The 25,464-nt window shown below is 37.7% G+C and overlaps 1 protein-coding gene and 1 pseudogene across 1 annotated transcript in view; both read right to left on the bottom strand.

Annotated features, from left to right (window-relative positions):
- Positions 1-25,464, bottom strand: part of DCC (DCC netrin 1 receptor) — a 1,194,095-nt gene that overhangs the window by 244,393 nt on the left and 924,238 nt on the right. The window lies entirely within an intron of this gene.
- On the bottom strand, positions 1,989-14,012 carry LOC105943270 (SOSS complex subunit B2-like; annotated as a pseudogene).

The raw sequence follows: 25,464 nt of genomic DNA, 5'->3' as shown, positions 1-25,464 counted from the left end.
TGTTTTTAATTTATCATCATTTGAAGCATCATCCTTTGTCAAATGCCAACTTTTGGTGATAATTAATAAATCTTTAAGAAAACAGCTTTCCTCAATAAAAAGTATTCTACACTTGTTTTATAGTGAAAAGATAAAGAAAATACATCATCACCTCAATTCGATGTGAGACAGGACTTTTGTAAATATTAATACACTTAAAAATACACAAATTTTAGAGATACATTGTGGTGATTAGAATTCAGTTTAGTTTAGACTAAGCCTTCTATAAACAATTGCTGAATAAATGGAGTGACTAAATAGAGGACTGGATAAATTCCACAAGAAATAAAAATTATTTGCACCATCAACAAATGTGACAAGTAAATCCATTGCTACTATTACACAGTCAGTCTTTTTAAATGATAAGTCAGTAATTAATATTTTTAAAGGTCATTTTGGCAAAGAATGATAACTATTAACTGTTTGAGAAAGAGTATGTTTCAAAACTCAAGCCAAATGTCTTTCATTGATCGGAGTAATCGTCCACCAAACACAGTCTTACAGAGAAAAATGCTATTTATAATCTGCTGTATATCTGAAATATTTCATTACTTAATACTATATTTCTCCTTACTTTATATGATAAAACTAGACTATGGATTACTCTTTATTCAGACATTTAATTTATTTTTTTTCTGTTATCATTAATGCAAGTTTTATTTGAGAGAATTTTAAAGAGCTGAATTTTTAACCAAAAAAAAAGAAAGAGTAGTCATCCACCCCCTACAGTAATGAGTGTAACTGGGACCTCTTTTATACATACATCAGTACTGACTTTGCATTTCTGAATAAAGCTGCATTTGCTTCTTTGACAGAGTCATTTCTTTTTTTTTTCTAGATGATTCTTCTTTTTTTATTAATTTATTCTTTTATTGAATCATCATGTGGAAAGTTACAAAGCTTTCAGGTTTAAGTCTGACAGAGTCATTTCTTAACTTCTGTTAAGGCTTTGTGAACTGTGTTCAGAAAATTTGATCACACACACACACACACACACACACACATACACACACACACACCTCAAATAAATTAAGTACCTAAGAGTTTCACTCAAGGCTGAGTATCTCTAAGTACCTAAGATGCTATAACTTAAGAGTGCAATGTCACTATATAAATTCAATTTGAATCACCTTCACTATAATTTTAGCATAATTTAAAAAATAATTAGATCAATGTTTTCAAAGACATTGTGGTTCCCTATTTGACATGATAGTTCTGAAAAATTTTTAAGGCCTCAGTTTTAAATTTTCCTTCAATGAAATACACAGAATTGACAAATACTAAGAATACAGCCCTAAAATAAAGATTTTTAAGATTTTTATCTAAAAATTACTTTTTACCACACAGATCACAATATGTTCCAGAATTCTGATAAAGAACATTTTTGGTAATAAAACAAGAATTTAGATGGCTCAATGTGACAGTAGTTAATGAAGAAGACAATCAGTAATGGAGTCACATTCAGTACTGTTCATAATGACAAAGCTTTTGTTTTTCTGGTAAAGGGGCTTTTTGCTTTTGCTTTGTGTGCGTGTGTGTGTGTGGTTATTGCTTTAGCTTGCAATATTTGAATGTAAGACAAAGATCATCTCCCACTAAGCCTAATTTTAAATATTACAAAAAAGGACATAGAACATAGACTCATAGAGGCTATAATGCTCTTGATAACTGACCCATGAAAAGGGTGCAGGACTTTTTAAAGGATATCTGAGGATCTTTTTGTTCGAAAAGTAAATGCCCCTACTTTTCAAAGTGCTCCCACTCTTCAATAGGAGACAAGCAGCCTTACAGTTTTTCTATTAAAACAAACCACTCATGTTAACAAACCAAAAACATAAAAGAATGCCAGCAATGGACATAGTCTTCACAGTTAACAATAAATGAAAGTGCAGTAAGTGTTCAAGGAGGGCACGTAGTTTCAAAAGTACGTGTTGAGTATTTGGCATACGTCATCGTTTCAAGGCTCTCCAAGGGTCCCTGCTATTCCTTATTGTGTACATGAGTATTTGATTACTAGCTGTTCCCGGGAGCTGTGGATTTAAAGGTCCCCGGCCATTGCTTCTACCAGCATATGAAAATTGGCATCCCCTTGATTCTGGGCCAGCGGAAACCCCATTTCCAACTGGTCCAAATGTACCATTACTATATTACTATTACTACAGTAATATATTACTATTCATGGAATTATTCTTCTCCTCACTGTGTGCCCCTTTGTTCTGTTGTCCTTGAAAGTCTAGGTTAGGTTCACTGAAATTTGGCACTTCTGAATAAACCATACAAAATTATCCAATTTTTTTGAAGCTCACCGCCCCTTCCAGTATAAAGTGTCAGACATCCTTTCCACCTTTCCTCTGGTCAAACGAATGATACCCACTGGCTGTCTAAGACCTCCGATTTCATCCCACACGGAAATAGTGATGCTGCCCCTTTTATCTGCTACTTTGCATGATGGCACTTCATGGCCGTCTTTGGTTTGGGTCGCGCGTCCTGCGAGGAATTGAAAACCAGAAAGGGGAGAGGGGGCGGGGATGGTTAGAGCAGCAGGACTCCCAGGGAGGTGGGCTGGCTGGGTTCCCGGACCCTCGGGCACCGAGCGAGGCTACGAGTGCTGGACGCCCGGCCCCAAGCCGAGCCGCAGGAGCTGCACCACTATTCAGACATTTTAAAACTAAATGAACAGCTAAATGAACAGCTCATCTGATTAACTCAGCTAAACAAGCATGTGCTAAATGTACTCTGACCATTCAAGTCTGTTTCTTGCCTAAATTAACTACTTGTTTAAACAAATTAACCAGTCAATAATGTCAAAAAGTACTAGATCTTCCGTTTCTGTCATGAAGGTCCAGAAGAAGACAAGAAGACAAAGACAATTAAAACATCACAAGACAGCAAACTGAATAAAATTGTTGTGAAGTTCATGGAAAAATACAAGTGATTTTTTTCTCCTTCAAAGAAGCATTAAATATACACTAAGCTGCTGTGTCCATTAACTATAAAGACCAGCAAAGTAATGATAGAATCAGTGGTCTTCTATTACTCCCTAGCAAAAGTGAAGTATAATGACTTTTGGTAACATGCCTCCCTGAGGATTCTGTGCTGGTTCTAGTGTCTCCCAATAGTGCAATATAAGAAACATGATGTCTACTGCTGCTTCTGTCTTGAGTGGGCTACTCTGTTGCCATGCATAATTATTTGGGTCGTTGGGAGTTTGGGTGGGCATCACCCAGTGGACTTAGTTCTTACCCCTGGCTCTATGGTCAAGGACCACTGATGATGGGGCACAGAGGACTATTTGTAGTGCCAGGGATCAAACACAGAACAGTGGTGTGAAAGTTTGGACCTTAGTACCTGTATTATTGCTCTGATCCAGACTCATTGCTTTAAGCACAAAATGCTTCCTTAGACCTTTAAGTAGTATGCAATTAAAAGTAACCTAGTTATATTATCTGTATCTATGCTAGTTGAGAATCTCCTGCCCCCATATCAGGCTGTATTCACCAGGGCCCCCTTGGAGGAGGGTGGGTTGAGTTTCTCTCCGCACCCCAAGCAGAGCCCTGGCAGTCGAAAACCTCCAGAACCCAGCCACAGCCATGCTCAAGGGCACTCTCCACACACTGGGACAAGCCTCACCAATGAAGGAACCGACAGAGGAACCCAGGTATGCGGGACCCATGGCTGAGATCTCCAAGTCTTGTCAGATCAGGACTGGACCTTCTCCACCCAGGTCCCCACTTTTCCAGTAGCTTGGCAGTCACACCTACAAACTGCCCCCGAGCCATGTAATCTCATCAACGACCAAGATCCAGAGACTATAAAACAAAGCTCCCGGAAGAGAATGATGCAGAAGCTCCCCATGGTGTATTTGATATGCCCAAAACAGTAACAATAATGGGCCTCATTTCCCTGAACAGGACAGGGAAAAACGGAGATGTTACTGGTGGCTGCTCAAGCAAATCGATGAGCAACAGGACAACAGTGATACGGTGATACAGTGATGATAGTCATCTTCTTGGGAAATCTGTATTGAGTAGTTCTCATTTCTTATACTCCAGAAAGTACTCATAAGTACCAAGCAAAATTCTCAGGTGATATGTATGCTTGACATATTGATTTAATCTTATCCTTAAAGAGTAAAGAAATGGTTCCCTGCAAAGTGTCTGTGACCAAATTGCCTAGATTCAATATTGAACTCTTATGTATAATAATTATATTTTTGGTGCTAGTTATTAAAAACTGTCTTTTAGCTCATTCATCTAGGCACTATAAAAAGTAAATTAACTAATTTAAGCTGTTTATTATTATAGTAACTGGCTTATCGTAGTAACTATATTGGTGATATGTGCTCATAAAATTATTCTTGGAGAATTTTGTCTTAATAGTCTGTGAATATAATAAAACTGTAGAAGTATACTCATAAGTGTATGATTTTTCTTAATAAAACTGTAAAGTTTAAATATGTTGAGGTTAGGATGAAAATTAACTTTAAAGGTAACAATTAGCATCGAGTTACCTTATGGCATTTAAAAGATAATTATACTTTATACATCACAAGGTACCAGTTAAAATCATAAAAGTATGAGTTTTTTACTCAAAGTTGTATCTTCATTTTAAGGCTAAATCTTTAAGTACAAGAATTTTGGGAGTAGACTCTGTAGCACTGTAATTCTGTTGTTCATCAATTTACTCGAGCGGGCACCAGTAAAGTCTCCATTGTGAGACTTCTTGTTACTGTTTCGCATGTTGAATATGCCACGGGTAGCTTTGCAGGCTCTGCCGTGCGTGTGGGATACTCTCAGTAGCTTGCCGGGCTCTCTGAGAGGGATGGAGGAATCAAACCCAGGTCGGCCGCGTGCAAGGCAGACACTCTACCTGCTGTGCTATTGCTTCAACTGGGGATAGACTCACTGCCTTTATTTTTATTTATTTATTTATTTTTTGCTTTTTTGGGTCACACCTAGCGATGCTCAGGGGTTACTCCTGGCTTTGCACTCAGGGATTGCTCCTGGCAGTGCTTAGGGGACCATATGGGATGCCGGGGATCGAACCCGGGTCGGCTTCGTGCAAGGCAAACGCCCTACCCGCTGTGCTATCGCTCCGGCCCCCAAGACTCACTGTCTTTAAACAAGCTTTGGAAACAACCTTTTCAATAGTAAGGTCTGCCTATACTGTGAGCTCACCTGTAATTAGATTTTTAATTTGAACTGAATATTTTGTTCTTCTTGTAAACATGATCAGCAGTTTGCTTCTCAAGTAGAAAACCAAAGAGCCACAAAAAAATTCTAACTGGACAACTTTTCTTACAGCTAAACATATGGGAAGCAGCATTCTAAAAGTAACCTGAAACAGTTTAAAAAGATTTCTCAAACTTTGCCTTATATTTTAACAAAAGCAAGCCCCAGATCCAAGGATTTAAGGGCAGCACTTTTGGGGGGGGTTATTCTGTTTTTGTTTGTTTCTTAACTTGTTTGTTTGGGGGCCACACCTGGCAATGCTCAGGACTTGCTCCTGGTTCTGCCTCGGAACTCAGGGGACACTTGACAGGGGAACTCAAGGGATTATAAGGAGTTAAGAATCAGACTGTCCCTGCATGATATTAGTGTTTTCAGTCTACTGTGCATTTGGAGACTGTTTCTTACCATTTCTTTGCCTTGGCTTCTTTTGCACAATGGAGTTAATAATAATATCTGTCATATAAAACTATTCTGAGGACCAAGAATATAGATAATATGTACATGCAGTTTAGCATTGTGCTCTGCAGAAAACACGATTTATGTGACCTCACTAGTAGTATCACCTCTACTAACTATGCCTTTCTTTTTCCTTTTATTTGCATGCAGGAGAATAATTTTCCTCTCTTCTTTTAGCTTAAGATCAGGGTCCATGAAAAGCAGAGGAGACGATAAAGTTAAAAACACCACTGTGGACGGAATTTTGTGTCTAATTCTACCAGTTAGTTATACTTTAACTAAATGTATTAGTTTCGGTACAAAACAATATTACTTCTAAACATAGGACATTAAAATATATATATATATATATATATATATATATATATATATATATATATATACACCTCGTGCTGTAGGGTAGTAGAGCAGGTAGGGTGTTGTCTTGCAGGCAGCCGACCGGGTTTGATTCCCAGCATCCCAAATGGTCCCCCAAGCACCACCAGGAGTAATTCCTGAGTGCAGAGCCAGGAGTAACCCCTGAGGATAGCCAGGAGTGACCCAAAATGCAAAAAAAAAAATCCAAATTAAAACCTATATATACCTCTTCCTATATAAATTTTCTTGCACTGATCAGAGTGCAATAGAGATTTATGTACATTGTGGTTAAAATCATATATGGTTACCTTAAGGCAAATAAATTGAAATCGCCAGTTTACCGAACTTGGTGATACAAATTAAAACAGAAACCCGTGTGCACATATAGATACACATATGCTACTTCGGTACATCTCTCTCAGAATACTGAGGAATCGGACCTTTTTCTAGTGGATTCCACACTTGAATAAAACTTGCCCCAGCTACCTTTCCTGCTGAAGCCATCTGTCCACTAATAGACAATATTCTTTGCTCTAAAAACACATTTCAAGTATAAATGACCCAAGGACCACAGTCTATAAAGAGCAATTGCCCTCTATTCCGGAGGTGCCCACTGTTGTCCGCCTTCCCCCTCCACTCATCCATCCTCATTCTCCGCGGCAGCTCCCCGCAGGCCCAGCCTGGCCCTGTGTTCCGTGGCTGACACGCGGTGCAACATCTGTGGCCTCTCATCCTGTTCAAGTTGTCATCTTAAAGACAGAGAAAGCAGAACAGAGACGAGGCTTCCTGAAATCAATGTGACAGCGCCACAGCATCCCTATAAAAACACTGCCATTTTACACTCACGAGAGTGTGGCAGTTGGACAGAGATAGGAATCTTGTCATTTTTTTTAAGGCCAAATAACAAAGGGAAGGAAGAAAGGAAGAATGAGAATGGCATTGCAAATGAGAAAATTGAAGGCTGAGAAATCCTGATTAGACACATTCTTGAGGAGGGCTTATTGAATATGTAAGAGGGTATTTTCTATCGCAGCATTTTTCCTGGTGAAAGGAGATTTCTTCATTTTCATCTGAGGAACCTAATAAAGTGATTATTCTTTGGATTTTTAAGTTGTGTTTATCCGGAAGTACAGGCTCCCCTTTCTCCCCAAATCCCTGTGAGGTTATTTTAAACTCAACGTACTCACCATATGCTTTATTTACCTGACTATGTATATGAATTATATGATTCCAATTTGAAATGCTTGGTTTTAAGGGAACAGCGCTATAAAATTCAGGTTATGTTAAGGTACAAAAGAAATGGCTTCTTGGGAAAAAAAAGTGAGAGACAACACTTAGTATTAATCTTGTTTCTACTGAATTTGCCTCAGAGACCGTCTACAACCTCATTTCTGTTGTCTGTGTTCAAGTGGAAATCAAATATAGATACAATGGAAGCTCTTAGCTGCCCCCAAAGTAATACGTTTGCAATATGATGCTTTCACTAGGGAATCTTTGACTACTCTGACAGGCTTACTTTCATATGCCTGTAAAATAATTCTATCCGTGGTGATACCAAAAATATATTTTTTGAGATGTAACCAATTTGTGTCTGATTTGGATTTCATTAAATATCACACTTTAACAATCTTTTCTTCACGGAGCTAAATGTGTTTGAGTTATTGGTAAATAATTTGGTAAATCTGAGACAAAGAGAATCACCCCATTTCTCACTAAAAATATTGCAGGTGTACTTGGAAAAACAGAGAGAAAAAAAGAATTTTATGCAATCCAAACCTAGTATAGGAACAAAACTGGACCGGTGCACAGCAGTATGTGTATCTGACACTTAGAAGCTAGCATAGTGTTTTTGAGCAGGATGATTACAGTCAGTTTTCACAACCAAGAGTGTCTAATTGAGTAATATAAGCAGTAATGGCAAACTGCAGAAGATGATCTCTAACCTTCCTTTTCCAAAAGAATTCAAGATATACGTGTGGTCTCCTGGGATGGTGGGAGAGAGGATGGGTGCTAACTCTTAATGATGCATAATAAAATTCTTCTAAAATCAAGTTGTGGTGGGACAAGAGAGATAGTACAGTGGGTAAGACATTTATTTGCCTTGCATGCAGCTGACCTGAATCGATTTCTGCAACACAAAATGTTCTGGAAGGCTAGCAGGAGTAATCCCTGAGCACTTCAGGTAAGACCCTCAAACAAACAAAAATCAGGTTATGACAATGATTGCATAATCCTACAGACATACTAAAAACCAATGTGTTGATGGGACTGGAGAGATTGTGCAGGAGATAGGAAACTTTTCTTGCATGTAGCTGACCTGGGTTTGATTCCTGGCATCCCCTAGCATACCTAAGCCTGCTAGGAGTGATCCCTGAGTTCACAGCCAGGATTAACTAAGTCCTGAGCACTGCCAGGTATGGCCAAATAAAAAAGGAAAAGTTATTGCATTGTTCACTTACTAAAGCAAATTTTATGTATATATGAATTACATCTAAATAAAAATACTTAAGAAACAATACAGGAAACAAATTAAAAACTCTAAGCTGGGTTTCAGGTTTGTAAGTTCTTGAATAAGACTCACCCTCTGAGTCATATTTTACTCCATGCCATTAAACAAATACAAAACTATAATGAAAATAAAACAAATGATACATGAGAAAAGACATTCGGTGAGATACCTTTCTCTAATTGTTTCAGTTGTCTTTTAAAATATTCAGAATGCCTATTATGGCAGTTATAGAATAAGTGGGGAACATAAAAAATTGTTTTCAAATAAGACAGCAAAATTATAAAGGTGAGTTGTAAAGACATATAAAAGAGAAATCAGATAAAGACTCATCATATACTACAATGTAGAGAACATAACACAATTTTATAGAAATTCAAGATTGATGTGGATCTGAGGTTCAAGAATGGTATTTGGCTAAGATTTTTACAGATGCGGCAAAACCAGGGAAGACATCTTGGAGTAGGAAGGAGTACTAGAAGGTAGCAGGGCAGACGCCACTATTAGATGTTTTTAGGAGGCTTAAAATAATAATCACATGAGAGAATGAAAGAAAACAAGAGAATGAGTAAAGTATGGCAACCACAATTATGAAAAATGAATCCAATAGATTTATCAGAGGAACCTAAAGGTACAGAGATAGTACCATGAGAAAATGTATCCTTGGGTTAAGGAGTCAGTTTTGTGGGGAAGATCTTAGAATCATGGTTTGAAGGTCTGAGTTTTACATGATGTGAGGAAGATAGTCGGACTTAGATGAGAACTGAAAATATTTATTGAGTCATCAGCATGCATAGTTCTGTTTCAAAATTTTGTTTTTCATAAAATTTGTAAGCAGTGCTCCTGACTTACTCCTAGCTCTGTGCTCAGGGCTTACTCCTGTCAAGGCTCAAGGGACCATATCAGGCGCCGGAGATCAAAGTCGGGTCGGCTGAGAGCAATGCAAGGGCCCTACCCACTGTACTACAGCTCAGACTCAGCATACAAACAGTGCCCAAAGTAAACAACAAGAAAGAGCCTGACTTTCCACATTCTTATTTATACTGGAGGATCAAGATAATATTAAAAATCAAGGAAATACAAACTTCAGGAGACAAAATCCTGTGGTCAGTTGGGGAGAGAGAAAATAGTATTTATAGTCTCAAAAAGTTATTTTTGTTGGCAGCAGAGGGTGTGTGTGTGTGTTTGTGTGTGTGTATGTGTTATTGCTGTTGTTATTGTGTCAATCACCACATCTATTTAAAATCTGATGATGATCATTCAATCATTTTCTGAGTCCCTTTTATATTGAGATTATTATTTTAATAATGCACAGTATATTCCCAGTTCTCAATTTCATCACCCAGAAATTATTTATGACATGTAAAATTTCACCTTTACCCTGTAATTTCTTACAGCCTGTCACTTTTATTAGTAATATTGAGCCAGGTTATAGCTTAGAAAACTTAGTGCTAATGAGGCCAAGCATAGTTTCTCATTCGTTGGCATTTGAGAAGAAAACACTCATTTTTCCATGGCCCACTTCCTTAATGCCATCCAGCTGCTTCCGACGGGACTGTGCTGAGGTTAGGAAGGATCCACCTTCCTACCAGCAAAAGTGTAGACTTGCTTTCATGGTTCATGGTTTCTTGGCACATATTGGGCATTGTGTGTATAGAAAATATGGGACAGGCATCTGCTCAATGAAGAAATAATCTTATTTAAATTAAAAATTCCTGAAAATATATTCTACAATTGCTTTTTTTGTATAAGTATTATAAAATGGTTCCTAGTAATCTTCTTTACAGGTAGCCATCACTTCTTATGCTTTTCAAGATATGAAAGCTATTTCTATTACTTGACTTGACTTGATAGCATATTACACTGTCCATGCTGATTTTTTCATCCTTCTTTTGTTCAGTAAAAAAATGATGAGAATTCTTGAGCTAAATAAGAGTCATCTGACAACTGCTTTATAATGAGCTCAGTGTTGAGCAGCAGGTCTTAGTTCTGCTGAACCTGAAAGATTGATATCAGCTTTCCAAGTTAGAAGAGAAACCGAAGTGTCATTGATTCCATCTATGACATAATGGAAGAGGACCATTAATTGCAGTTAAACTCTAAGCCAAGGACATTCAATGGAGATTGGCGAGTAGCCACCACTGAGAACTGTCCCTTTTAAATATTCCTTCCAATATTCTGTGTAAAAAAGGTTCATGGTAAAAGAAATTTATGAAATATTAGTATAAACTTGGAGATGTTTTATCTTTGGAGTATTTTCTGCAGTTTTTGGGAGTTATAAAATTTTAGGATGAAATATTGAAGACAAAGTTTCATAAAATTAAAAATTTTGGAGGATTATAATTTGTGGATCATTTAATTCCACCTAAAATCAGAGAATGCCTTATTTTAAAAAATTTTGGTTAGTCATGGTGAATAATAAAGCCATTCATGTTTGGGTTTCAGGCATACAATGTTCCAGCATCAACCCACTAATCCCTTCACCAGTGTTCACTGCCCTCCACTAATCTCCCAAATTCCCCCCCACCAATGTCCCCAGTCCATCTCCTACCCCTACCCCCAGCCTGCCTCTATGTAAATTTTAAGTGCTGTGTGGTGTCATTACTAATACTGGGTGAGTTTCATGCTTACCCTTTCCCACCATTGAGCACCTTCTCCTCCTTTGAGAGTCACCCCTTCCCTCCACCATTGCTGCCATGTTTTCTTCCCATTCTGTTCTACCACCACCACGCACAAAGTGACAAGCTTCCTACTAGAGAAAGCCTATGATAGAATGTTTGATTCATTATAAAAAATAATTGAAACAGTGTATAAACAGAATATCTGCAAATTGAGAATAAAATGTCAGTAGTGACAGTTTATTATTAAAATTATTAAGATATCATTTATTATGATATGAAAAGTTACATTTAAAGACAGTAAAAGAAAAATTGAGTGAAATCCTGATTGACTTTTATGTACTATAAAACCAAACAAAACCATGTTCTACATCTTTAATACAAAACCTCTTTTCCTTTATGTTTAAATATGCTTGCACGACATTTCATAGTTATTACTTTGTACTTTTATCAATTTATAAATAGTGTTCATAATCCTTGCATTCTAATTATTACTTCTGTTCAAAAAACAACTTTAAATGGGATTTTAAAATTAAATATGCATTAGAATATTTTTATATAAAAGTATGCATTTTATATAATATTGAACTCACGTGGAAGTAGGGATAATTTCATTTATTTTTGTTTGGGGGCCACACCTAGCAGTATTCAGGGCTTCCTTCTGGCTCTGGTCTCAAGGATCATTCCTGGCAGGGCTTGGAGAATCATATGGATATTGTGGATTCAATCTGGGTCAGCCACATGCTATGTTATGCTATATTTCTAGCTCCTAGTGATAAATTTTACTTGATATTCATGTATTTTTTGTTTTTATATATGCATATGTGTAAATTTTGTTAGAATGGTCAAAATATATCATATTTTATTTTGATATATTCAACCCTCATACCTATCCCATTCTCAATGGAAATTTTCATTCCTAATGCCAATCAATGGGAAAAATCAAGGAACTGACAGACATACTATCACATTTTACATGAATACCATAAAATTAATTCTAGGTAGAAATGGAATTCAACATTTAAGGAAAATGAATGTATTTGCCTCCTGAAGATACTTGGGATTATTTGCTATTCTGAACCCTTCTTTAATATTCAGAATAGCTAGCAACACTCTGAAAGAAAGCCTACGTCATATGGCAAAGTGTTTTTATTTGTCTTACAATTTACTGTTTTTCACTAAAGAGAGGGAAATGTTTATTAAACTATGTTACCTCTTACATTGTGCTCTCCCTCAGCAAGCATGTTCAGTGCACATTTAAATGGGTACATGAAGATATAGCACACATCAGTTCATTGGAAAGTATAATAAGGGCTTCAAAATCAGATAGAATTTTCCTTTAAATACCTGGCCAGGCAGACTGAAAATGAATTATTTAAAACTCACTGTATCTATACAAACATTGAAAGGTCAAAATATGTTAGAGTGTCATATACCACTGTGCAACAGACACTTGGTATAAGAATTTGTAAACAAGAGGGTTTGGCCTATAAGCCTCTACATTTGATTCGTTTGCCCTATTTGATTTTAGGTTCTTGTCAAAATGAAATGAAAAGTGTAAGAAAGGTCCTTCATGGAATAGAAGAAGGTATGTTACTCTGGACATGCTAAGAACCCACTGGAGACAAGAATAGGAAGAGATGCTGCTTCTTCATCCTTTAAAAACTCCTCTGCTAGGACTAATGCAAGCAGTGAGTTTACATTGGGGGATTCCCAAAAAATGCTCAAGAAAATGGGGGGGGCAGTCTCAGGCAATATTTGGTCAATAGGGTTGGGAACCATTGGGCCACATAGACAGTAATCAGGGGCTTCCAGGTTTACATCTCCCAGTACTCAGGAGTCCGTTGGTGCCAAGAGTGAAAACTGGGTTGTGTATACATTCCCCTGAGGAATCCCTGTCCTATACTGTGTCGCTGCCCTGATTTTACATTTTAATTATGTTTTTAGTGCTGGTGCGGCTGGCTCTTAGAAAGAAAGGCTGAGCCAGAGAGGCAGAGAATATAGTCAGTAGGGCGCTTGCCTTGCAATGGCCTGTCTTCTGGGCCTAATTCCCAGCACCCTATGAGTCCCAAGCTCTGCCAGGAGTGATCCCTGATCACATAGGTCAAAGAAAGGCTGCTGAGAAAGTCTGTCTAGTACAAGCTGGGAAAGATGCAGTGGCTGATTCAGATCTGTCTGTCTTCATCAGTCTGGGCTGCTATAACAATTCTGGCTATAGGATGGAAGGCTTAAATAACAGTTAGTTATTCGGGCTCTAGATAGTTCTAGAGATTGGAAGTGTGGAATCCAAGTTTCAACCTGGTTGTCTCTTTCTAAGGGAAAGAGCAGAGTAAAAGCAAGTGAATGTATGCCTCTGTCTGCCTCTCCCTTTCTCCCCTATCTCCTACCCTAATTTTATAGGCACTATCCTGTTTCTTAGGTCTAGAATCTCATCTGATGCCAACTTCCTTTCTCTCTCAATTGCCTTCTGGTAATTTGGTAATGATCATCACATTCGGAGGATAGTTGGTTGCAACATATGGATTTCTGGGGACATAGTCACTGAAGTCCATTACACTCACCCCCACATGCATTAGCACTTTAGAAATGAATGAATCTGAGTTCTCTGCCTGCTTTGAAGTTTGTTGACTATATTCCCTACTCACCCACATCATATTTATCATTGCAGAGTGAAAAGCCACAGTAGCTTTCTGGAAAATCTTTTGCTGCTCTCTTCAATGTCTGCTGGTTATGCTTACAATGAGGAAGTTTGCTTTCTACAAGAAGTAAATTTGGTTTCTCTCTCCACGCTAAGTAAGCCTTCATTCTTCTAATGAGGAAACCCTGCAAAATTCCCTTCACTCATTAGCTTTTAAAACTGTCCAGATGTTTTTGACTTCTGAGACTATACCACACTTCATGCTAATACATTTAAGGGAAAATGCATTTCATCTAATCAGGCATTGTTTAGACACCTGCCACCTCACATTGATTCCTATATATCCTTCACAGCCCTGTCTCACAAAAACGAGTCACTTCTTAAATTAACTCATTAGTTTGCAGAATAGCATTGGGTGGGGGAGAGAGCTGGACTGAATTCTTATAAATCATAATGTCAAGGACTTTTAATTAGTTTCCATCTAACTCCTTAAATCTGTTGCAGAGGTTTTTTTCAGTCTGAGAGATAACATCCACATTTCCTTTTCGACACTCCCACAAAACAGGATTTTAGAAACGTCATGATCCTTTCCCATTAAACAGACGCACACACAATAATTCAATAAATTTGACATGATGGTTAATTAGTTAATTTCTTCAGAGCACTTGTCAACTCCTTAGGGAAGGTAATATTAATACAGAATTGTTATAATGAGAGCGCACTGGCCTATACCTGATTTTAGGTAATGGGGTACTGGGTACGAAATTAGATATACCCAAGCGAATGTGACATTCAGAATCACCTTTAATTTAAAAAATTATCCTGATATTTAACATCTGAGTAGTCTTGGACATGTTTTTTAATTTTGCTCTTTCCTCCTCTGAAAAGTGGAGATAATGACTAATTGCTAATTTGCTGAGATTTTTTAATATGATGTAAAATTATATATATATGCATATATATAAAGTACTTAGACTCATGCTAGAAGTAATATAAGCTTTCAGTAAATATTGACAATTAACGTAGTAAAAGATGAAGAATGGGAATTTTAATAACTTCACAAATAATAATAAGCAGTGATGAGGGATTGTCAAAATAATCTGGACTCATCTACTATCTGGGTTCTGGTCATTTATAAATGTGGTAAAATTAAACTTGTTTGAATAAATATTTATGTATTACTTTTGCAAAGTGACATTTTAATGAATTAATAGATGAATATTAAAATAAGTGAAATTATTAGTGGACCTGTCAACTGATCAGGAGTCAAGAAATTGAAATATAACCCTATTAATCATGTGAATGATGTGACTAACCCTCATGGTTCCTCAATTTGCTTTGTAAGAGCAAAAAGAGTGTTGAATGTAATAAAATATTATAGAACTACAAACTATTGCTATAAATTAATGATTTAAAATATGAGTCCTTTATAAAATGCTTATGGGTCTCCATTTGTGGTTCTCTTCTGTTATCTTGATAGATGATTGACTTTTGTAAGCCTCTTTCTCTAGGCCGCTGCCTAAGGCAGGAGACATGTCTTTCACTTCTATCTCAACAGTTGGAGCTACGGGATGGTATCTGGTGTTTGGATCATACTTCATTGTTACTGATGCTGAGTTTAGAAATATTTAGCTCCTTTTCATAAAATCTTTGAATCTTTACACCTTACAAAATTCTGCTGACTTCGGACCTCTAAATTGCTTCCAAGTGTTTAGAAAGTATGCATTGTTTTAGATATAAATTTCATAGTTAAAATATTGTTGTGTAACCAGGTGACCTGATTTTAAAATAATTACTTTTTCCTCATATGAACAAAATAGCAGATTAATCACACAAAATCTTAGAATAATAACATCTAACAATTTTCTTGGTGTCACTATTTTTCTTGTTTTAACCTTTAATTTTTTAGCATGCTTTAATGCTTTCTCTATTATTTTTCTCCACTATAGACAACTTTATATCCCATGCTGCATATAATCATGTAAAAACATAAACACTCAGATGATATATACTTAATCCTTGAATAACAAAGAGTTTGGAAGCACTCATAATCCTCACAGACTAAAACTTACATATTAACTTAGAGTCAGCTTCTGAATATATGAGTTTCTTATCCAGGGACTCAACCAACCAATACTCATTAATTAAGTTCCTTAATGCAAGAACACTAATAGAAGAAAAGTTACCATATAAGTGGGCCCTTGCAGTGTACGTGTGTTATAGCTAAGGGTCAATCATGTATAAGATCTGCAGTGGTTTCTTGCAGGACATATAGGTTAACCATAGTGAAGAGGAATCTATAGTATATTTTTTACAAGACAAAAATCATTTGGTATATGATGGCAATGCTTTTTGTGTGTGTCTTTTACTTTGCTACTTTGATGGTAAAATCAATGTCACTTTCATCCATTGTTAATCGATTTGCTCGAGTGGGCACCAGATACATCTCCATTGTAAGACTTGTTGTTACTGTTTTTGGCATCTTGAATATGCCACTGGTAGCTTTCCAGGCTTTGTTGTGCAGGCAGGATACTCTCGGTAGCCAAGCAAGCTACCCGTGGTGTATTCAAGATGCCAAAAACAGTAACAACAAGTCTCACAATGGAGACCTTACTGGTGCCCACTGGAGCAAATCGATGAGCAACAGGATGATAGTGACAATGACAGTTTGTGAATCTAAATAAAGAGCTACTCCATTTTGACAAATTGTTTCTTGAGAATGTCAAAGAACATCTTCCTGGGGTTGTTCCACAACCAGCCCAGAGGACTGAGATAAAAAATTCCCAGTACCAGCTGATGACTTCAAGTGCTACCAGTTCTGGAACCAGTCCCCAAACAAAACAAATGAACCTGTTTACCTAATGACTAATATTTAACATCCTCTTTCTTACCATTCTTATATCTGATTTGAGAAGTGGAAGCACATGGACGCAATGAATGGCTAGTGTAATGTGCAGGTTTTTGAATTTAAAAAATAAAAGTAAAGGGCTGGAGAGATAGCACAGTGGGTAGGGCGTTTGCCTTGCACGCGGCCGACCCGGGTTCAAATCCCAGCATCCCATATGGTCCCCTGAGCACGGCCAGTGGTAATTCCTGAGTGCAGAGCCAGGAGTAACCCCTGTGCATCACCAGGTGTGACCCAAAAGAGCAAAAAATAAAATAAAATAAAAGTAAAGTATTTAATTTCAGGGAGAATCATACTTATTTTAAATGAAAAAAGTAGAATTAAATATCACAGAAAAATCTCAATTGCGATGAGTTTGAGTTTATAATATTTCAACAAGCTCTTGTTGATTTAATACATGAAATCAGGAACCATAGTTATACGTTACTGCTTGCTTAATCTGTAGGCTAAAGCAGAATACACATTTCAATGGAAATAAATTCATCCTAGTTAAAAGATACAGAGACACAAAAGAACTCCAAGTGAAGTAAAATAGATATAAAAAAAATGTTTTGTAAGGTGACAAAAAGACTGAAGCAAATCTTATTTTGTTAAACTGAGATCATTCTGTATATAGGCAGCAGGGAAAGAAAATTCTTGTGGTGAATTGTGAGGAAACTGATATCATCATAAAGTTGCTCAGGCACATCAGTCAGAAAACTGGATGAGGGGAGATGGAGTCTCATAAAACGACCAATGGGGAGGACATAGAAAACTGTTAATAGACCTAGAAGTCACTATTTGAGGGATGAATGAAGCCAAGGGAGGCAACTTAGGAGATTCAAGAGTATGGATAGATGGACAAGGGGCAGATGATAGAGATGCATGCATGCCAGGAAATGAGACTGAGAAGTCATGCAACACAAGGTCCATGAAGAATGAACAACACCAGTATTATGGAGACCACGGGAGGAGTGAGTCTGAGAAAGCAGTACAGCGGAAGGCAGACGGCAGGGTTTCCAGCCTCGAGCAGCAAAGAAGCACAAACTGACTGTGAATAACTCTTTTTAAAAAAATGTTGCTATGAAGGAAAGGGCAGAAACAAAGGTCTAACACATTTTTGTCATACAGGAAAGTTTATTGCAGTCAAACGCCTAAGAGTCCTTTGAGTACTGAAGCTGTTAGAGAGAAAGATCAACAAAGTTAAAAACCTGAGGGAGTTGGGGGCCTCTGAACACAGGGGAGATGGATGGACACTAATAGAGGTGGTCTTCCGGAAGTAGAAAGAAATGAGGGAATAGGGATAAAACTGCTTTATCTCTGGGCTTAAGGAGCTGGGCGGATACCAGGGCGGGTCAGAGTGAACCAGTGAGGAGTGAACCATCAGAAGAACTGACTGGTTAAACGGATGATTGCAAAGTTACTTTTCCCAAGCATAACTACTGTTCAGAGAGGTATTGCAACTCCACCCCCGACAATTTTATTTTTTTGTGAAGCAAGATAGTTTTTATTGAAACTTATGTAGAAAGATGTAAAAAGAGAGGAAGAGAGAAGTGTGCATTTAAGGGAACAGAGGCTTCTTCAAAGTGAAACAGGCAAACAAAGAAATATAGGGACAAGAAAGCAAGATGAAGTGTCAAGAGAACGTAGGCCTGAAGAGCAAGCGAAACACTCAGTCAGTAGGACGGCATTTTTTTCACCGAATTTTGCACTTATTGCCATTTTTAATTGACAAAAGAAGGTTTTTTTTTGGGGGGTCACACCCAGCGATGCTCAGGGATTACTCCTGGCTCTGCACTCAGGAATCACTCCTGACGGTGCTCAGGGGACTATATGGGATGCTGGGAATTGAACCTAGGTTGGCCGCGTGCAAGGCAAACGCCCTACCCACTGTGCTATGGCTCCAGCCCCAACAAAAGAAGTTTCATAGAAAAACATTATTATTTCCATTGCGGCATGCAGACTACAAAGCACTCCCTATGGTAAAATTTTAACCTTTATGAAAGTATAGGTATATTTAACAGTAAAGTAAGTATAGGTCTATTTAACAGTAAAGTATATTTAACAGAAAATACTTAATTTGACCATTCATATGTATCAAAAATATGTCCTGATATAACTTCAACTCCACCCCCATAATTAGTATGTAAGGAAATTCTCTCTTACAGACAGAATCCATCATAAATTTGATTTTTATAATTTATTGAAGCCTTTTCAATATCAAGTATATAGTACTTCAGACTCCAGTGAGGGACATGATGTTCAAATAATCTGTCGCTAGCTCCTATCAAGAACCCAATTAAACTTTGAGGAGCATATTCTGCCATGAAAATTCAATTTTGTTTAATCACTACAAGAAGCACGACAGTGGTGCACCTTGAAGGTATTATTTAGCTCCCATATCAATATCATCAGAAAATTATAATTAATCATGTGCTAGTAACTTATATAAAAGAGTGATGTAAGTGCTGAAGCTCTAATTGCACATCCATATGATCATATTTTTGGTAAAAATTATGCAAGAAAAAAATCTATCTAAATAAAAATATGTTTGTTTTAAATATTTCTTTTTGCTTTGTCGGAGACATAGTATGAGAGATAATACTCTGAGTTGGAGAGATAGTATAAGAGTTAATACTCTCGCCTTGCCTAATGTAGCATTGGCCATAACCCTGACTCTGATTCAATCGCAGTACCACATACTAGTCAGGACTAGCCCTGGAGTTACCATTGGGTGTGGGGCAATACTGCTTCTCCATCCCCCCCAACCCCTCTTTCAGTGCTCAGTATAACTGCCATCACGTAGGGTGCTCAACTTGGTGTACCAGTAGGTCATGTGAGTAAACCCTGGAACTCAGTGAAGAAACAAAGATGTTCCCAGGACCCTAGTTTCTGCTGCTCCTGTTATTCCACTCCTATGTACCATTTTACCCCCTATCTCCTAAATTCCCAACCCATAGAAAAGGAGATGAGTAGCAAAATGATTCTTATTTTAAGTCACTGTTTGGGATCAAGTTTTATTCATCAAATAAAACTGGCAATGATAACTTATAAGAAAACAAATGACTAGTCTGTGTGAAACATTAAATATCAAGAAAACAAGCAATGTGATAATGCAATATATATGTACACATGCACTATATGTATACATATGTATGCATATATATATCACTATATCACTGTATCACTGTCATCCCGTTGTTCATTGATTTGCTCGAGCAGGCACCAGTAATATCTCCATTTGTCCTAACCCTGAGATTTTTAGCAGCATCTCTTGACTCGTCCTTCCCAATGGTGCCACAATGGAGGCTCTTTCAGGGTCAGAGGAATGATCCCCATCTTTGTTGCTGTTTTTTGCATATTGAATACACCACAGGGAGCTTGCCAGGCTGTGCTCTGTGGGCAGGATACTCTCGGTAGCTTGTCAGTTTCTCTAAGAGGGAGAATTAGACGATAAGAGGTCACATGCAGTGGAATAAATGTGGTCGAGTGCTTCTGTGAGCTTTGTTTTATAGTCTCTGAATCTTGGCCATTGATGGGATTACACAGGCGCCAAGGGCAGTTTGTGGGTGTGACTGCCTAGCTACTGGAAAAATGGGGGATCTGGGTGCAAGATGCCCAGTCTGATCCAAGTAGACTTAGAGATCTCAGGCCCCAGTCCCACACACCTGGGTTCCTCTGCCCATTCCTTCATGTGTGAGGCTCATCTGAGCATGTAGAGAGTGGCCTTGAGCATGGCTGTGGCTGGGTTCAGGTCTTTGGCTGCCGGGGCTCTGCTCAGGGTGAGGAAGGAAATGCAACCTGTCCCATCCAAGCTGCCTTGGTGATGGCAGCCAGGCATGAGATTCTGAATATATATATAAATATATATATATATGTTTATATATATATATATATATATATATATATATATACTCCGTGCCAGGGGTGTCCCAGAAAGGGTCAGGTGAAAGCCCTCCCAGCCCCAAGGGATCCAGCCCCACCCAGCAGCCAACCTCCACTACTCCACTACCCAGCTGCACCATGATCCAGGCCGCTTTCCACATGCTCAGGCCAAGCCTCACGCATGAGGGAACATATTTCTGGACCATGCGGCCACTTTATGCCATGTGACACATCATCATAAAGGGAAATATTGGAGATGTTACTAGTGCCCTCTCGAGCAAACCGATGAGCAACAGGATGATAGTTATATATGCCTCTCAGAGAGCTGGGTAAGCTACCGAGAGTATCCCCACATGGAAGAGCCTGGCAAGCTCCTCCTGGCATATTCAATATGCCAAATACAGTAACAATAACAGGTCTCATTCCCCTGACCCTGAAAAGAGCCTCCAATTGGGAAAAAAAGAGTAAGGAGAGGCTGCTAAAATCTCAGGGCTGGGAGAATAGAGACGTTACTGGTGCCTGCTCGAGTAAGTCAATGAACAACTGGATGACAGTGATACAGTAATATACTATTGACCAAGACAATACATTTCAGGTCTGTGAAAGAAAAATATGATGCTTAGGAAAAATATTCCATTTAACTGTCATGTTACCTATTACAGCATATATTTGTAAAGTGTGTAAATCATACTATCTTTTTTTTTGTCATATCTAACATCATGAACTTAGAGAGAATTTGGTAGACACCAAGTAAGTTAATCTGTCTCCCATTTTCATAAGAACAATCTCCATTTTATCTCCATTACTTTGAGGTAACATTACTACCCTATTGCCTTCATGAACTAGGCCTCTAGTGCTCCCAAGCCTTGATAATTGCCTGAACAGGTAAGAAAACAACTAATTACAAAAATGTCAAGAACAAGTAACTTGATGTAACTTTCCACCTAAATTTATTTTAAGACTTCTCTTGGAATGTTACATATTCAGGTTACTTTAGGTTACAATATACATAGGAACAGTTTGCTTTTCTTTCTTTGTTTTATTTTTTTTTTTGCTTTTTTGGGTCACACCCGGCAATGCACAGGGGTTACTCCTGGCTCTGCACTCAGGAATTACTCCTGGCGGTGCTCAGGGGACCATATGGGACTCTGGGACTCGAACCCGGGTCGGCTGTGTGCAAGGCAAACGCCCTACCCACTGTGCTATAACTCCAGCCCCAGTTTGCTTTTCTTAATTAAAAGCTTACTATACTACAATAAAGATTTACATTCAAATAAAAATGAAATCAATTCTTAAAAACTTAATGATGATGGGGCTGGAGCAGTAGTACAGCTGTAGGGCGTTTGCCTTCTACAAGGCAGAGCTGGCTCAATCCCCTACATCCCATACACTCGCCCAGCCACGGCCAGGAGTAATTCCTCAGTGCTGAGCTAGGAGTAACCCCTGAGCATCACTGGGTGTGACCAAAAAAGCAAAAAATAAATAAATAAATGAATATTTAAAAAAAAAAACTCACTGATGTAACAAAATAGAAAATAAAATGAACCAACTCCACACCTACCAAAGTGTAATTTCCTAAGGCTCACTATATTTCCTGGATTCCATAGTTCACATTTACATTGGGCCTGGCAACTGTCTGAAAGTAAGGAATACTTTGCCAGGAAAAGAGAAATTTGGGGCTGAAATATTTTTATGTGAAAGGAATATAAAAATTAACTCCTGAAGATATCAAGTGAAAGCAAAAATAGTCAACCTGATTTCTCATCCACACTGGAAAGATGAGAACTTTCAGGATAAGGAATTATTTGTTCTAAAAACTTCTTTGAATATTCTTGTGACCTAGAAGGGAGATAACTATGTACATCAAGACCTTTAGAGTCAACACTGGGACTGGAGCAATGGGTAGGGTGCCTTGCACGAGGCCGACCCTGGTTTGATTCTCAGCATCCCATATGGCCCCCTGAGCACCGGCAGGAGTGATTCCTGAGCACAGAGTTGGGAGTAACCCCTGAGCATCCCCGATTGTGACCCAAAAAGAAAAATAAAGTCAACACTATCGTAAATATGTAATTCCTCCCCCCCCCAAAAAAAAATGCATGCTAAGGAAGTAGGGTGGGAAAAAAGAGGGAACCTTTTTTGTGGCAAGTTACTGACAGTGGATTTGGAACATTAAATTCCTGAAACTCTACTAAAAACCTTGTAAATCTTGGTATCTAAATACAAAGAAATTAAATAAGCCATACATTCCTTCCTCTAAAATCCGTACTTAGCTAATATTTCATTAAATAATATAGAGATTTGTCTTACCTTTTAGATTTTGTAGTATTTATATACTGACAAAATAATAATATTCTTAATCCTGTAAAATGGTAGGCAGGAGGATTTTAATTTTCTTCTTTTAAATTTAGCATTCAAATTCCAAAAATTTCTAGGAATATTGTATCCGAATGGTGCCTTTTATGTGTACTAGTATGAACTTTTTCCAAACTAGCCTAGAAGTAATGTTTTGTTAGCTTAAAATAACGGGACTTCATACAGGATGGGACCTATATCCTGACTTTGTATATTGACTATTTTATAGCTTGATTGTCCTACGGGGAGTCTTTGTTCTCCATCTGGCTTTTTTCTTAGTCACAAAGTAGCTGTGAGCAGCCAGAAACAAGATAATCCGTATAATCACTATCAGTGGGAAAGAGCAGAAGTAATTGTCCACCACTCTCTTCTGGAAAAAAGGACATAACTGTCTTAAGACCCTTTTGAGTAAACCTTTCCATAAGTCTCACTGTCCAGAATCTATTCCAAGGACAATTCTGAGGGTAGTCATTGACAAGAATGTAAGAACATCAACATTATCCTAGACTAAACTGAACCCACTACTGAGACATCTTTTGGGGTAAGCAACTACCTTGAATTCATAAAAAAAAAAAATTGGGGAGGAATATATCAATAGTCCAACTCAAAGTGCTCTCAGAAAAGATACATAGTGGGATAAAAACTGCTCAATAAATAACAATTCATAGCACTGTAGTGCAGTCATCCTGTTGTTCATGGATTTGCTCAAGCAGGCACCAGTAATGTCTCCATTGTGAGATTCATTGTTACTGTTTTTAGCATATCAAATATGCCACAGATAGCTTACCAGGCTCTGCTGTGTGGGTGGGATACTCTCAGGAGATTGCCGGGCTCTCCGAGAGGGACGGAAGAATCAAACCCGGGTCGGCTGCATGCAAGGCAGACACACTATTTGCTGTGCTATCTTATTTCATAAGCATGGAGTACCTAGCTTAAACCTCTAGCAAATATTTATTAATTATTCCTGAAACTCTGTTAAAACAAGAATGACATCAAAATTAGCAGCATGAGTTGATATATGAGGCTGAATGGTCACTGGATTTTAGAAAGCCAAGAAATGATGAAACTTGGAACATTGATCAGGATGTTCCATGAATATTGCAACTCTCAAATTTAGGAATAAAAGGTAGGAAAAAAATTCTGTAATTTTGTTAAGAATAAGAGAATAATTTCTTTGCAGTTCAATTGACTGTAAAGAAAGCTATAGTGTTAAGCCTAAACAAAAGTAATATGACTAATTCCAATGCAACAATCTAAGTTTTCAGTCAACTTCAAACCATAATATTAGACAAATTAACAATTTATAAAGTTATATCACTTAACTTTGTGACTATGTCAAATCAACCCCATCGGTTCCCTTTTAAAACAAACGTGCTGGTTTAACTTTATTACTTCCCCACTTGAATTATCTGTTTATGGTTCTAAATTTTGCCAGACATTTGTGAGAGCAGGGGTCTAAGTAGATAAATTCCTAGTGTCAACTTGTAAAAGTAATTTTCACTTACTTATTATCAGCCAAAGTTTTTCTTTGGATATCAACACATTTGCACTATCAAACAACTTTCCCTTTAAAGAACTTCCCTCTTGTCTTGTCACAGTTCATGAGAGAAGTTACGACAGTTCATGAATAGTCCAAATGACATGTCTGATCACTGAGATTCTTCCTCCTCAGAGAGATTTGCCAGTTTTCATTATAGTTATACTGAGGATCACTTGATTGCATTTTAGTCTATGGAATATGGGCAGAAAAAAATCAATCTTTAGGTCCACTTAAAAATAACCTTCGCTACTTTCCAATTATCAAGGTATCTAAAGTTTTTATGACCTAGACCCAATTCATCTTTATAACTTAACGATCCATGAAACTTCATCAGGCAGTCTCCACTTTGGTAAAAACAGAATATTATCTATCACTTTACTTTCCTTAAACCCTCATATTTCTGTGTAAGTGTTCCCATTCTTTTCTCACTTTGAAAATACAGGTTCTACAGTTCCCTAACTTTACAGAAACCACACATCTCTTGTAGCCTATTCTGAACCTCATAATCTCTTCAAATTACCTTTATAATTCTAGTTTTGACTGAATTCCATGAACTCACAATTCCAAAACCATGTTCAACTTGTTGATGTCAAAACATAGTAACCAATATTCACATGTTATGTGATTATCACTGTTGTCCTCTGTTGAGAATGTACCAGGAAAACTCCTCCACTACCCTTCAATTCTTACTCCTCATTCATAACTTAAGAAAAAAAAAATCCCACTTTATCCAAAAAGTCTCCCTTGACCAATTCAGGTTGCAGCAAATTCTAAGATTAGAGGGTTATGATTTAACCTGCGGGTCAAGAACTAGGTGACAGTAGCCTCATGAAACTCTACTTAACATCAACAGCAACATGCAAATTCTCTTAAGAGAAACGGTACTGGTAACCAATGATCTGAGAAAGCCTGTTGGAGTTCATCTCTAGAGCTCAAGAGTACCCAAGATGCTTACACG

Source organism: Sorex araneus, chromosome 2 (assembly GCF_027595985.1).
Source record: "Sorex araneus isolate mSorAra2 chromosome 2, mSorAra2.pri, whole genome shotgun sequence".
Lineage (NCBI taxonomy): Eukaryota > Metazoa > Chordata > Mammalia > Eulipotyphla > Soricidae > Sorex > Sorex araneus.
Note: the sequence above shows the minus strand (reverse complement) of the source record. Positions and strands in the feature narration are given on the sequence as shown.